The sequence below is a fragment of the Euwallacea fornicatus genome, unplaced genomic scaffold, assembly GCF_040115645.1.
Source record: "Euwallacea fornicatus isolate EFF26 unplaced genomic scaffold, ASM4011564v1 scaffold_88, whole genome shotgun sequence".
Lineage (NCBI taxonomy): Eukaryota > Metazoa > Arthropoda > Insecta > Coleoptera > Curculionidae > Euwallacea > Euwallacea fornicatus.
Genome location: NW_027096056.1, coordinates 314,179 through 330,327, shown reverse-complemented (window position 1 = coordinate 330,327; position 16,149 = coordinate 314,179).

Here is a 16,149-nt window from a genome sequence, read left to right as displayed (position 1 = left end):
TCGACCCGATAACGTAGAGTGGTGGCAGGCGAAACTCTTGAGTGAAAATTCTCTTGAGTGCTCTACGTATCTTCTCGTTTCTTAAGGGTCTTCCGCATCTGTCGTTCTAACGACGACGTTTCTGGACCGCCTGCTGTGAACCTCCTCGTGGTCCACCCTGGTAACTCAGGAGCTTACGTCTCCAGAGGCCAATCACAGTAGGTTGTGTTTGCTCTCCGAGCAGGGCGTGTTGAAAGCTGGTGGGTTTAGTGAATCGCTTTTCCGAAGCATTTAAGGCTTGAAGTGTAAGAGTACCCGAACCTTCAAGTTCCACCAGCAACATTTTAGACTTCGTGATGCCGTTATGTGAGTGCGGCAAGACCTTTGACACCGATCAGAGGTTGCGCACACACAAAAGGCGGCTCCGATGCAGGGGACCGCCCAGTGACCAGGACACAAAGTGTCCCTATTGTGCAGCCGAATTTAGAACGTTTGCTGGAATGTGTCAGCATAAAAGACATGCACACTCCGCTGAGCTTAATAGGGAGCGTGAACAGCGATACGAACCCGAACAGCGAAGGGGGGAACTTGCTGGGGGCGTCGCGGACATCGACGAGGAAGAGTGGCGGCAGATGGCTAAGACGGAGACTCCTTATTTGGGTCGTTTCCCTAATGTGTACCTGAGGAGGACCTTCGCTCATCTGACCGTCGATCAGATCAAGTATCGTCGATCGAGCGAGCGCTACCGCCAGTACCTGGCTAGTCTGAGAGACGGTCTAAGATCGACCGTTGGAACTGGCCGGCTGGTAGGGGCGGCCGACCCAGCGAGTTGTACTGCTGGCACTACCTCTGCAGCTGAGGAACGGACTGCATAGTTCTCCCGAGGCGGAGCCAGCGGAACACCCCACGTGGTTGACCTCCCGGAAAACCGGACTAGGGAAGAGGTTGGCGGTGTCGCCCAAACCGCCTTTAGAGCGGTGGGTGATCTTCTCGACAGTGTGATTCAGGCGGGCGCTCTGGAGGACGATTACCTCCGGGGCGTCCGCCTTTTCACTTCCGGCGATTTTACGGACTGCTGTCAAGCACAATTACTGGAGTTCCTTGAAACCTGGATAGCTTCGATCCCCCGAGCGGGTGTCCGAACAGCGGGCCACCGCGCCTACCGTCAAAGTGGCGACGTAAACCGCCGCGGCGTCGATAACAACAGACAGCAGCGGCGGGGGCTTGCATTTCACGAGGCGCAGAGGGCGTATCGGACTAGAAGGGCGGAGCTGGCAAAGTGTGTGTTAGAGGATCTCCCGCTGCATGGCGGAGGCGAAAGGCCGCCGACTGAAGCCGTGGAAAGGGAGTACTGGGGGATTTTTGCCACTGCGTCCCCTGAGGACAACGAGCCGTTTGTAAGGCGAGAGGTCGTAATGGCCGGATTGAATGACCCGATCTCTCTGGAAGAGGTTAAGAGTGCACTGAGACTGAGCAGAGGCCGAGCGGCCGGGCCCGACGGTATAACTCCTAGGGACCTCGCGTCGTTTTCCCCTGCGAAGCTCTGTGTGATCTATAACATCATGCTCTTCCGGGGCATCATTCCGGCTGGTCTGCTAGCAAACAGGACGGTTCTGATTTCGAAGGGGAGGGAAGGGCGAGAGGTCTTTAGCTGGCGACCGTTGACTCTGTCTTCGGTGCTGGTCCGGACTCTCCACCGAGTGCTGGGTATGAGGCTGGCGAGGATGCCAATCCACACCTCCCAGAGAGGATTTAGGAGAGTAGACGGTGTGGCTCTGAACGGACTGACTCTCCAGGCCGTAATAAAGGAGCAAACAATGGCCTTCAGGCTATATCACATTATGAGCCTTGACCTTAGGAGGGCCTTCGACACCATGTCCCAGCATTCCGTACGACGAGCGATGGAGCGAATGGGGTAATCTGGACCCATTCTCAACTACATTGAGAAATCTTATGGGGGCTGTTACATGGTGATCGAGAACGGACTGGAGAGCACCTCGCGAATTACAATTCGCAGAGAAGGTCGACAGGGCGACCCTCTGTCACCCTACCTCTTTAACTTCGTGCTCGACGAACTCATCGAGAGGCTCCAAAACACTAAAACTGGCATCAGGATCGCCGCCGACATCACATTGGCGGTCCAAGCCTACGCGGATGATGTCATCCTGTTTGCTGAATCTGAGAGGGCTGCCTCTAAACTCCTGAGGATAACCGCCGAATTTTTCGCGACCCGAGGGATGACTGTTAATACAGCTAAGAGTGCCGTTCTTTCGGTGAAGGTGAACAGGGGAAACAAACATCTGTATACCCTCACGCGACCAACATTCAGCGTGGGGGGAAATCCGCTGAGGCAGGTGCAGCCCCTGGAGTTCTTTAAGTAGCTAGGCAAGAGGTACGAGCCGATGGGCGTCAGCTCATGCAGCTTGCAGGAGCTTCGTACGAAGTTGGAGAGGGTGCAGGCCGCACCCCTAAGACCGCATCAAAAGCTGGAGATTTTTAAGACCTACCTCTTGCCTAGGTTGATCGATCAGTTACAGTCTCCGGCGGTAACACTCAAGGTTTTGGGGAGCGCCGATAGGGCGATCCGAGTAGCCGTTAGGAGGATACTCCATCTTCCGAAGAGCTCGCCTGACGCGTATGTCCATGCGCTAGTACGAGAGGGTGGGCTCGGGGTCCTCTCCACTGCTGCGCACGCGCCAATGATAATGCGCAACCGGCTGACCCGAGTCATTGAACGAGCGGAGGATCCGCTGACTCGGCAGTCGGCACCTTGAGGTACGTGCGTACGCTCCTGGACAAACTCGAACGTTGGGCGTGACCCGATGGCTGCTCGGCAAGCCACATACAGAGAATGTGGTCCTCCAAGCGGCAAGAGGGAATATCGGGTAACGAGTTGCATCAGGGAGCAGCCTCCCGTGCGAGTGGGTCGTGGATCTCGAATCCACCCCCCTTCTGGTCAGGTGCGGACTTCATCAAGTCCGTACAGATGCGGGGGAATATGCTGCCAACCCGGGGAGTTCCTTCGAATCCCCCTGGGGAAGCAAGGCGCTGCCGGGCCGGATGCATGCGAAGTGAAACACTCTCCCATATACTCCAGAAGTGCCCGGCGGGCCACACTCTCCGCATCAGACGACACGACTGCCTTGGTAACAAGGTCCGCCAAACACAAGCGGAGAAGGGGCGAAGGGTGGAGGTTGAGTCAAGCATCCGCTTGCGAGACGAGCAGCTCAGGAGACCCGATCTTGTAGTGCACAAAAGTGACACCGAGCTCATTGTGTGCGACGTCACGGTGTCGTGGGAAGGAGATAGGCCTCTCTCCTCTGCGCACCGCAATAAAGTGGCATACTATTCTGAGCCGCGTGTGCTGGAGGGCATAAGGGATCAATACCCCGGGAAGAGCGTAACAGTTGAGGCTATAGTTCTGGGAGCCCGGAGGATTTGGCCCTCGGCAAATGATCATGCAGCTGAGGTGCTAGGGCTCTCCAATTACAACATCAGGGAGCTGGTGTGCAAGACTCTGATCGGTGGCTTGGCTATCCACCGGGGCTTCAACGCGCACTGCTTCGAGGGACCGTAGGTAGTCTCGGGTGTTGTGATTGCGTTTTAAATATATGTAATTCTTTATTAAAGTCCTGGTGTGGTGTCCAATGTTTGTGGCCTTAAGCCTTGCTTTTCTATCTTTTAGGCGGGGGGCAACCCCCGTCGCAGTGTCGCAGGATGGTGGCGGCAATTCGAGGGCAAATTTCCGCGGGCGGATAACGCCGAGCCCGTCCATGCACGTCCACTGGGTGGTGATGCTGGTTTAGTGATGAACTGGCGCGACACCTAGGTGGGCTACTTATGTACTATGCGCCATCTTAACGGCCGTCGTTCGAGGTGTCGGACCCAGGTTCGCCTGGGGCTAGTATCCGAGACGAGTCTGTGTAAGAAGTCACGTGTTTTTGCCGGTAACACGTGACGTGTTTATCGTTAAGCGCGTCTGAATCAGCACAGGCTTTTTGGTCTTGAGGGTTTCTAGCCCTCTCGATCGTTTTTAGTTGGCCTAAAACTACAAAAGAAAACCTCGGATGGCACCGCTGGGTCCACTGGCACTGCGGCCCATCTACCCAACCCACCCCCTCCCCTCCTGGATCATGTCTGCGAGATTTGCACCCGGTCCATCTCCACGAAAACCGGATTGGGGGTACACCTTCGCCGTGCCCACCCGGATGAGATGGATGCCATGCAGACTAGGACTGAAGTGAGGAAACGATGGACCCTTGACGAAAAGCTAATGATGGCTAAAAAGGAAGCGGACCTCATGAAGCGCAGAGACATCAGATTCATTAACCAGGAACTCTGTCGCTATTTTCCGGAGCGCACACTGTACGCCATCAAAAAGTCCAGACAGCAGCTTGACTACAAGCAAGCAGTCGCCCGGTACATGAGAGATCCGGAGGACTCTGACTCGTCGAATGGCGATGAAAACAGCGGGAACGATGACAACGTGGACGACCATGGCCGTGACCCGTTTATTGGCTTCCTGGAAGACCTTCCCCCCGTTGACACCGAGGCCTACCGATCAAGTTTTAGTGGCCAATCGGGACGAACCGACATTCCAACGGAGTGCCGCAAGTACCGTTACGGCATACCAACACGATCTAGGCGACCGTCGATAGAACTAAATCGGCGGAAAAAAAAAGTATCCGAACGATGACACCTTCGATAGGTGAAAATCGGTCGAAAGCCCAATTTTCAAGCGGAAAATTATATCCAGGAGTCTCTTGTGTTTATCAACACGAGAGAGCAGTAAGTACCCAAATTATTTTCAGGTTTATAAAAATTTTATTTCGCAGATAAGAAGTTTAATTAATAATCTGGCATGCGAAATGGCCGAATCAAAACTGCTAGTCGAGGAAAGAGCCAGGGCAGCAATCGAGCTGCGTTGGGACCCCGCTGCACTGTTCCAAATGAACCAGCATCTATTTCAACAGAATGCGGAGAAAGATAAGAGAATTGCGGAGCTCCAGTGTCTTGTTAAAGATCTGCAGAGGACAAATCTAGAATTACTGGAAGTAATGAAGAGGCTAGAGGCCAAATTAGAGAGGATGGACTCAAATGAAAGCGATGTTCAAACGAAGAAGAAGCAGACCATTGAGAAAATCGAGGAAGAAATCATTGAATGCGAACAGGATAGCCAAGACGAAGAAATGGAGGGTGTCGACCTCAAACAGATCCAGAGAGAGTAAAAAAGGGAAAAGAGACAAGCTAAACAAGTCAATACAATGGAAGCATCAATAGAAAAAACAGAAACCAAACAAACGGAGTGAAAACCGGAACCAATTTGCCAAAAAATACCACCGATCATAATTAAAAATGCTAACGAATGGACCATCGTATGTAATAGGCTGAAATCTAAAAAGATAGCCTATAACAAGGCGAAAATGACTGGGCAAGAGGTTGCTATATCGTCCAGCTCAGCTAAAGATTATAAAGCGATGGCCAAACTTTTAAGTGATGAGAAGAGGGAATATAACACCTACAGCTTGCCCGAGGACAAAAAAGTCTGGGCAGTAATTGAACTTATCCCGGCCAACATAATGGAAGATCAAATCCGAAAAGATCTGAAGGGTCAAGGGATAGAAACGCATTCAGTGCAAAGAATGCACAGCAGGATGGACAAAAGAAATTGTTTGACAATAGTTAAGGGTACACAATCAAACTGCATAGGACAAACGAGCCAAAAGACTTGCTAATAAAAAACAAGGGCAAGGATTCAAAAACCATCTGCAACAATGAAGTAAGAAGGCCAGATAGCCGTTCTGGTTCTTCAAACTCGTTGCTGCAATAAAAGACAAATTCCAAAGGAACACAGCCGACAAACAAAGAAATCGCACAACAGGACAATAAAAACAGCAATAAAACCCTCGTCGGCGGGTCAACAAAAGCTAAAGTCCTCGGGAATAACGTGCAATTCCCGTAAGAGGTACGCAAAGGGCCTAATTATGATTACAGAGCAAAGAGTGGAGGTACCGTTTGAATCTGATAATTTAACGACCCACAACAAAAGCGACCCAAAAAGCGCGATTGGGAATAATTGAATTTACTCGATATTTTCTGAAATTACGGGGTTTTTTAGTGGGTGAAAACCTCACACAGGCTGGTTGTACGGGCACCAGTATCGTCTTTCGCCAAGATTATTTATCCCTGGGGTCGCGTCCCAAAAAAAAACAAAAAAGTTTTTGAATGTGTATTGTATTGTGTATTATGATCTGGTCTGGTTGTAGATTGTAAATAGAGTTAGGGTCAAGTTATTGTTAGGGAGTTAATATATTCCTCTGGCACGCCCATGGTAGATTTTGGTTGGTGCGTGAGAATTCCTACCGAGTTACTTTGTCGGCATGGGAGTTCCCAGTTCAGCATGGGCATTATTTGCGAAAAGCTTTGTTGGCCCTAATAATGCAGACGCAATTACGATTGCCGAAAGCGCCGAGGAAGGACCTCTTATGAGCCTCGGCGCCACAGTCCAATGCGGCAGATAGTGCACGAGTTATGGACCCATCAGACATGGTGTCAACACAAAAGGAGCTAACCAAACAGAACGTAACTATTAAAAGAAGATGCAGCGATAACAATAGAATCAATTAATATTTTAACTATCGAAGAGTAGGATGTTAGTTTGAAAATAAATAAAAAATTTAAAAAAAAACCTTTCATCGATCGTGTAAGTTAAATGGCGCAGTTGTTCGGATTCGTTTCGGGAGACTCAGTGCGAATCAATCGTATTGATCCTTTTTCGTTTAATCGATTAACCGAGAAGGAACCTGTATTGTAACGTCGATAGATGTGGTTAACGGACAGTAAATTTTCCAAAAATTGAAAATTCCCCTCTATCAAAGAGCTGTTAAATTGCCCAGGACCAACAAAACTTCGGTTGTTGATACATCATCGCTGAACAACGCAAGGAAACGCTGAAGGAAAATATCCGAAACAGTAACTTATAGAATGATCAGGGTTGGCCTTTTAGTCGTGTAAATGAATTTGATTCCTTTATGTCCGATATTGAAAATATAATCAAACAAATCTCGAATCTCAATTTGAAAATTGTGAGGCCTTTAGCTGACTGTCTCTCTAAATAATCCAAGAACGTCTGTTGTTGAGGAACTTAGAGAAATAATCAATATGTCTCAGTTTAAGCCTGACTATCTATATTGCATTCCGAACTTTGATGGAAACCCCAACGAACTCAATAGATACTTGTCAATATGTCAATTTTTAATCGACAATTTTTACAATCAGACCAACCCAACAAATTTTCAGAATATCTATCTGATAAATTCGTTTATGAGCAAACTTACCGGTAATGCAAAGATAGTAATTAAGATACAAAACGTAAATGATTGGGAGGACTCGAAAAACTTCTTATTACGTAATTTTCCTGATCAGAAGGACGAAACATACTTGAATAGAAATTTAGTTTTGATGAAGCAACAATCGCACGAAAAACCATCTGAATTTTACAATCAAATACTACATATTTTGAACTTCTTATGCTCCTACGTCGATTCCCATGAAAATCTATTACAGGCGATAATTTTAAAAAGAAATTTATACAACGACCTGGCTTTGAAAACTTTCTTATCCGGGCTTAAAGAACCTCTCGGCACCACGATAAGATACATGAGACCAGTTAATTTAGCGCAAGCCTTACAATTCGTTATTCAGGAAAATAACACTCACAACTTTCAAAATGAAACAATACCCGGGCTAATTTTTCAACATCCCTTATTAATGGATCAAAACCAACACACTTTAAACTGTTTCCAACTACTCGAACCCCTAACAGAACGTTCCTCCCGGTTTTTCCACCACAACCAATGAATGCAAGATCCAATTTTAACAGATAATCGCTTAGACACTTCACTAATTCGCAGATTTTCGGACGGTTCAGTAATCAGACTAATATATTCAAGTCTAACCTGTTTAAACAACTACCACCCCCACGCGTACGTCTGGAATTTCCAATTCGATACGGAAACCTATGACAAGTAATTCAAACTCTATTCTAAGATACCATTCCTCAAGTACACTGTCAAAGAAATATATAGTACGGAAGCCCAAATCTTGATTGAACCCAGTCAAGATACGTACGAATATGTATGTATACAATGTTCCCAACTCGAGGAGTATTTTTGGAAGCAAACCAATTGATATCAGTACGAAATTATCGGATCTACAGAATTCGAAATTCATAATGAAGCCAATGCTTCAACCCCGATCAGGGATGGTGAGTTCGATCAATTCTATGTTTCGCCAAATCCAGAGGAAAATTTTTCCAGAATGCCTTTCGATATGAAAAAGAAATAGAGGAAATGTTAATAGACCTAAATTTTTCGAACCCAAGTAAACTATGTTATGTAATATTCTCAGAAGCAAAGATAAAAATTCTAGTTGATTCCGGTTCTACCTGTCCTTTCATGAACCCCGATATTGTAAGAAAGTTATACCCCGTTCGAATTCGAAACGACCCGTTTGTGGTATCAACAGTGTTTAAAAAATCGACTCATCAACACAGCGCAAAAATTCCTGCGTCTAAATTGTTTCATCTATCTCAAAACATTGATCTTAAATTTTATCTTTTTAAATTCCACCACGCATTTGATGGACTCTTAGGGATCGAAAACCTAAAAACGCTTCAAGCCAACATCTACCTTGTGAACGATTACCTTCTCACGCCATTTGCCCGCATTTGATTACATTTCCACGAAACTCGGCCTGAGTTAAGTTGTATTTCAATATCGCTTCGTGTCGAACAAGTGATAAGAATAAAAACATCTATTAGGAATGGAGACATTATAATACCATACCAGAAGATGCACGGCTGCGAAATTCCCGAAAAAACTTATCTACGGCTAAGGATGGGTTTGCTTTTACGACGATTTTGAACGGTACGTGTGAACCCGCAACATTAAACTTTTCCCATATCTTTGAAGTAGAAAAGTTTGACTCCGGAGGTTTCAAAAAGATAAATCTGAACCACCTTCAGGACGGCGATAAAAAGCCTGAGTTTGACGTCTCCAAATTTTGAACAGACCACCTCAATGAAGAGGAATATAATTATAATGTAATATACAAAAAAGGAAAAATGAATACAAACGCAGACATTCTTTCACGAATTTAATTGCATACGAAAGAAACAACTAACGATTTCGCACTGATCAAATACATGGAGGAATTTAACGAATAACTGCGAAGGAAGACTAGAGCTTCAACGTCGAGAAATAACAAAAATTTGGATCAAATTTCAACCGTCGCACAAGTGGACGAGAGAGAGGCCATGAACCAGGCGAAAAAACGCGAGAGTCCGAGAGAATTCAGAAATCAACAAGAGGTTTATCTGAAAAAAAGCACTAGGCAGAAATTGGCTAATAAGTTTGATGGCCCCAAAAAAAAAAATGTCAACAAATGTAAGAAAATAATTGAAACCGAGTCACATCCGAATATTCAAGATGGACAATTTAAAACGTCCATTTTGTAACAAATACAGTTTCGACTAAATAAGCGTATTATATCTCAGCCTTGCGACGGGTGTTATCGTTGACGAAAGTCTAATTACTCTCAGACAACTGGACGATAACCCGGAAATTTTACCTTTAATACTAAGACAAGCAAAACTTACAACACAAACCCACCAGCTAATACATTATTAGGTCCGGAACCTTGTGATAGGGGAAATTAATAAGTTACACTATAAATCATAAAACGTTTCATATTTCTTAGCCTTACATGTGGATTACTATGACAATTGTGTTAATTATCTTAAGGTATTGAACCTGACGCGAAAGCGAGTAGAAAGGCAAGTTGAACAAATCATACCCCATCCCCGGAGGGCTAAAAGAGGTTTAATCAACATAACAGGTTCCGTTTTCAAGGCTATCACAAGGAATTTAGACGCCAATGATGGACTGCGTTATGAAAAACTTATTAATGAGCTACAACAAAATCAAAATAAGCTAGCAATTGGCATTCATAAATAAAACTCAATCTCTCTAAAGGTAATCGAGAATTTCGACTTAACGATTTATAAAATGGGCAAAAATATGAGTACAATAGAAACTCAGATTAAGCAAATTGGTTACATAACACAAAAGGCAACGAACAGGGAAAATATGTATTTTAATAAGGATATCTTAATTCAAATCATTAACCTATATGTAATAATTGATTCAATGCTACAAGAGATTGAAGCCTTCATTACATTCGGTAAATTAGGAATCTTTCATCCCGGTATAATAGAGATTACAGATTTGCTTTCTGAATTACAGACTCTAGAAATAAAAGTAACAACCCACAATCTGCCCTTACAAGTAACCTTGGAAAATTTTTTCAAATACGAAAGTAATAGAGATCGAAAGGTTTATCGTGAACGATAGAATTACCTATTTCCTAAACATACCAATGACGAGCCCTAGCAGTTTCGATTACTATCACCTTTATTCAATACTAATCAGACGACGGAGTCAATTCAAGGCAATAATACCCCGCGGTAAATACTTAATTATGAATCAAAATCACAACGCTTATCCGGAGAATCTGTGCAAAGGAATGACACCCAAACTATTTATCTACGATCCTGGAAATTTGAAAGAGATCGGAGTGAATGGTCCTTGTGAAACTCAACTATTAAGTTCGCTACGATCCAAGATACGTTACTATTATACGTGCAGTAATCCACCAGTTGGACTCGTCTAACAAATGGATTCTGATAATTTCTGTTAAAAAAATCATTAAGTTAAAATGCGGAAGACAAGCAGAGTACAAGAAGATATCAGGAAATGATCTCATGACTATACCCGAGGAATGCAGAGCTGAGGGGGACGACATATTGATCGCCAATGAATATTCAATAACCAATACTGACGAACCGATAATGTTTCCGAGTTTGAATGAGCAACCACCGAACATCCTACATCTGAATTTAAGCTTCCACCTGCAGGAAATAAAACTCGATGAGCTGTACAAATCAAGGAACAAAATTTAAGAAAACCAACCTGAATTGTTGTACAATAAAATCTCAACCTTCCCTAGTTTATGGGCGATCATAGTATGCATCATAATTATTTTAGTTATAGCATACTTATTTAATAAAAGGTTGCCCAGAAATCCGATGGTAATAGAAGAGACCAAGAGGGAACCCGTAAACTCATGCCTCGACCTACCCCGCAGCCAGAGTAGCTTAGTTTGAAAAGGGAGGAGTTATGGAACTACTAGCTACAATATCAACACAAAAGGAGCTGACAAAACAGAACGTGACTATTAAAAAAAGATGCAACGACAACAGTAGAATTAATGAAAATTTTAACTATCAAAGAGTAGTATATTAGTTTATGAATAAATAAAAATTTTTAAAAAGGTCTTTCACTGATTGTTTAAGTTAAATTACGTGACGTTGATGGTACCCCAACTAGAGTACGCCCATGGTACGCCGCCAAAGGGTTTAGTATTTAAGACTTTCCTAAAGACGGCAGATCCTTTTTTCATTGGGCATCTTCAAGTGTCACACTTTAAAATAAAGAGTAAAACTGATATCGAAGCCGTGTCCACCCTCATAAACCCATTTTTGTATCATGCCTTAGACTAATGAAATAAAACAAAAACCTACAGTTTTTAAAACCTAACTGTAAGAATATAAATGGAAGATCAATAAAGAATACACAATACGTGATGCGACCGCTCATTGGATTGAGTTGGACCCATCTCGGCTTTAACATTTCGATTGACTGTTTCACAAGCTGCGGGGAGGAGTTTGACGATTTTATCAATAACGGGAAGAGCAATAAAGTTATTCAGCGCCTTCGGTTGGTCAAAAATCCGTGAGTTATATCAAGACGAATGGGAAAACCTTAAGCAAGCTGTGCGATAAGTTGAAGGCAACCAGTGGTACGAATTCAGGCGTGATCTTCGGATGATTTTAAACATAAAATACAAGAATCTAAGCAATGTCGCCAAAGAGCTCCTCATTAAAGGGAGTGGAAAGGTCCTTGGGCCGTAGTGTGCATTTTCGACCCGTTAACATAGAATAGTGGCAGGCAAAGTTTTCGAGTGAGGATCTCTTGAGAGCTCTGTGTTTGTGCTCGGGCGTTTCTTAAGGGTCTTCCGCATTTGTCGTTCTCACAGCGTTTCTGGACCACCTACTGTGACCTCGATAACCTAGGAGCTTACATTTCTTGGAGCTAATCGCAGTAGGTGGTGTTTGTTCTCCGAGAAGGGCGCATTAACGGCTGGTGGATAAATAACTGCTTCTACGAAGCATATTAAGTCTTGGAGTGTTAGATTACCCTAACTTTTAAGTATCACGAACAATTTTTTAAAGTATATCTTCATGATTCCGTTCTGTAACAGCGGCAACATCTTCGACACCGATCAGGATTTGTGGACACACAAAAGGCGGCTCCGATGCAGGAGACCGTCCAGTGAACAGAACACGAAATGTCCTTATTGTGCGGCTCAATTTAGAACGTACGCTGAAATGTGTCAGCACAAAGGGCAGACGCACCCCGCTGAGCTGAATAAGCACCGTGAAGAACGTTACGAGTTTGCTCGGCGCGGTGAGGAATTTATTGGAGAGTGCGCAGCCGACGATGAGGACGAGTGGCGGCAGATGGCTAAGACGGAAGTCCTTTACTAAGGTCGATACTCTAATATACTTCTGAGAAAGACCTTCTTACATCTGACCGTTGATCAAATTAAGTATCGCCGGTTGAGCGAAAGTTATCACCGATATCTAGCTACTCTAACGGACGGTCTCATATTGACCGTGGGGACCGGCGCGATGAAGGTGAAGAGACGTTCCAACAGGCAGTGCGGGCACCACCGTTACAATGAAAAAATGACCAGTACTGTCCTCGCGTGGCGAAGCATCCCACATGGTGAGCCTCAGAGGAAACCAGACTGCAGATGATGTCTACGCTACAGTAGCCGAGACCGCCTTTAGAGCGGTGGGCGATCTTCTCGACAGTGCAATCAGAACGGACGCTATAAAAGGTGACTATCTCCGAGACGTCCGCCTCTTCACCTTGACATACTTTTAGGACGACTATTGAGGACAATTAATTGAGCTTCCTGAGGTCTAGATAGCTTCAAATCCCCGAGCTAATGACTGAGAAACAAGAGTCACGTAAACCATATTGCCCTATCTGACGAACTTATCGATATAGACCATTGGACTCCCCTTTAACCCTCATTAAGGAACCAGCGATAAACAACTCATAGACAACTTAAATTATCAATCTGTTGCTCTTAATTTTGACGTAAGCAGTTATACTGTCAGCTTGATTATTTATACTCTAAGTCCGTTGCAATAAACAATTTTAAAAAACGAAGTTTCCTTGTCGTGAAACTTAACTCGAGTCGCCTCGCCAACCATCTCGATGGCGAGGTTAAACTTCTAAATAAATCTTGAAAATATCCCTATGTCGGCACATGTGTGAACTTTTACAATTTTGTAGTGTTAAACGATCGTCAGGTGGATTATTACGATAACGGCTACAATCACAGGTTCATGAAAAATGTAAACTATCTTATAAATTGAACAAATATAAAATGTTTGATAATTCATATTACAAAGTTTTCATTGAACTCACCTGCTCTGAGTTGATAATTTCCTAACTTTTACATTTAAGTACCTGGCTTCTCGTTTCCCCTGGAATTAGAAATTATTAATTGTTATATACTATTCGATTTAAATGTTATTTACTTGGTAATGGAAGTTATTATTACTTATTTTTTATGACCTAATGCAAATACCTATGCTATAATAGTAATAATGATTCGATTAATTTTAAATAAATTATTCATTGGATTTCAATTATTTTCGTCAAATGCATAACTAGACGATTAATAATCACTCTAAGTAGAGGCTAACCAGGTAAGAAACATTTTCCAGAAACTATTTAAGTACACTATTTAGAACTTGGCTATAACGAAACTTCAAAGGACTTGGCTGGTCGTTTATTATATGCAGACGTTCGCTATAAGCGACCGAGGGAAAAAAGCTGATTGACTCAAAATTTATTTTAACCAAATGACAAATTATACAATTTTCGATTCTAGTAAATAGTTATGCCACATTAAATGAGAAAAAAACAAGAAAAATCTTAAATAAAATCGAAATTTATGTAGAAAAGAAGTGCAGACTTTGACTATCTTGCGGTTCTTGAAACCTCTTGCGTTATTTATACAGGGTGGGCCAACGAAAACGAAACGGTCCATGTTTAGGGTTCTTAATGTGGTTTGAAAAAATCGCTCGAACGCGTCAATTGATTTGTCGAGGGAGAAACCTTTTAGATTTATTTTTAAACCCCCATCTTTAACCCCTTGAGCAGAGTGCTATTTCACCTTAAAATCTTAAATGGAAAGTGGCATCGAGTGACACCTTGTTTGAAAGGTCTTTCAATTCTCTTTTTAATGATGCCTACTTTTTGACATGAGATATCATTTTGACATTTTAAATTAGAAATTTTTCCGTTTTATTTACAAAGACGCTTGCAAAATCAGAAAAATCATTTAATACTTAGACTTTAGTATTATTTAATTAAATGTTCAAACTACCCAATTGATAACCATGAGTTGCATAATATCTACTCCGTTGAAACTTAAACGCTTTTTAAATTACATTGAGACAAACTGAAAATTGTAACCTTAAGACAATAGACTGAATTGGCGGAACATTTGTAAAGGAATACATTTTTATAAAAAGTAGAATGTTCGTCTTATCTATAAATTTTAAATCTACATAAACAACAAAAAAATTTACAATGGTTGAATTGGGTAGTATTACTTTAGAGGATAGTAAGGCAGTGGTTTGTACTGTGTTTTCGTGATTATGTAAAAATGGTTTACACTACAGCTGAAGGAGTTGAAATTATTGCAATATTCCATTCAAATAATGAGTCTGGGTACAGATCAGCTGAGATTTTTAACCAACGGCATCCATACAAACATGTCAATCGAAAGTATGTCCTCGAACTAGTGCAAAAATTTACCCAAACTGGTTCGGTACTTAACAAAAAACGTAATATTGTAAATCCAGTAGTCAATGAAGCAGTGGAAGTAACCGTTATAGGTCACATGACTCAAGATCAAACTTTAAGTACGAGGAAGTTGAGTGATGTATCAGGTGTTCCGCGAACTAGCGTACGAAGAATATTAAAAAAACATAAATGGAATCCATATAAAATTCAATTGATGCAAGAGCTGAACGAGGATGACTTCGACAGGCGACTGCAATTCTGAAGTTATTAGCCACCAAGCAAATCAAGATCCACATTTACTATTTAACATTTGCTTTTCCGATGAGTGCTCTTTTTTTGTCAATGAAACTGTAAACCGTCATAACTGTCGTTACTGGAGTGATGTAAACCCAAGAATTTTTCACGAGACACAAACGCAACATCCTGAAAAATTTAACGTGTGGGCTGGTATTTTCGGAGACCATCTCGTTGGACCCTTTTTCCTACCCGGCACCCTAAATGGAGAAATGTATTTGGATCTGTTGCAAAATGCAATCGAACCTAATATTATTCAAATAATGGAAAACGATGAACTTTATTTACCAAACCGAATAATGTTCCAACAGGACGGCGCTCCTCCGCATTATGCACAGCAGGTACGAATGTACTTAGACCAAGCATTTCCAGGAAGGTGGATTGACAGAAGGGGAGCTATTGAATGACCACCAAGATCTCCAGATTTATCTCCGTTAAATTTCTTTTTGTGGGGACACTTAAAATCTAATATTTATGCTACCCAACCAACTTCTCTACAAGATTTACGGCAACGAATTATTAACGAGTGTCATCTTATAACACCAGAAATGCTCAATAATGTAAGAAATCGATTTGAGGAGAACTTGTATCACTGCATGGAAGTTAATGGACAGCAGTTTGAACATTTATTTAACTAATTTTAATTGCAAGCGTCTTTGTAAATAAAACGGAAAAATTTCTAATTTAAAATGTCAAAATGATATCTCATGTCAAAAAATAGGCATCATTAAAAAGATAATTGAAAGACCTTTCAAACAAGGTGTCACTCGACGCCACTTTCCATTTAAGATTTTAAGGGTGAATAGCACCCTGCTCAAGGCGTTAAATATAAAGATTTCAAAATAAGTCTAAAAAGTTTCACCCT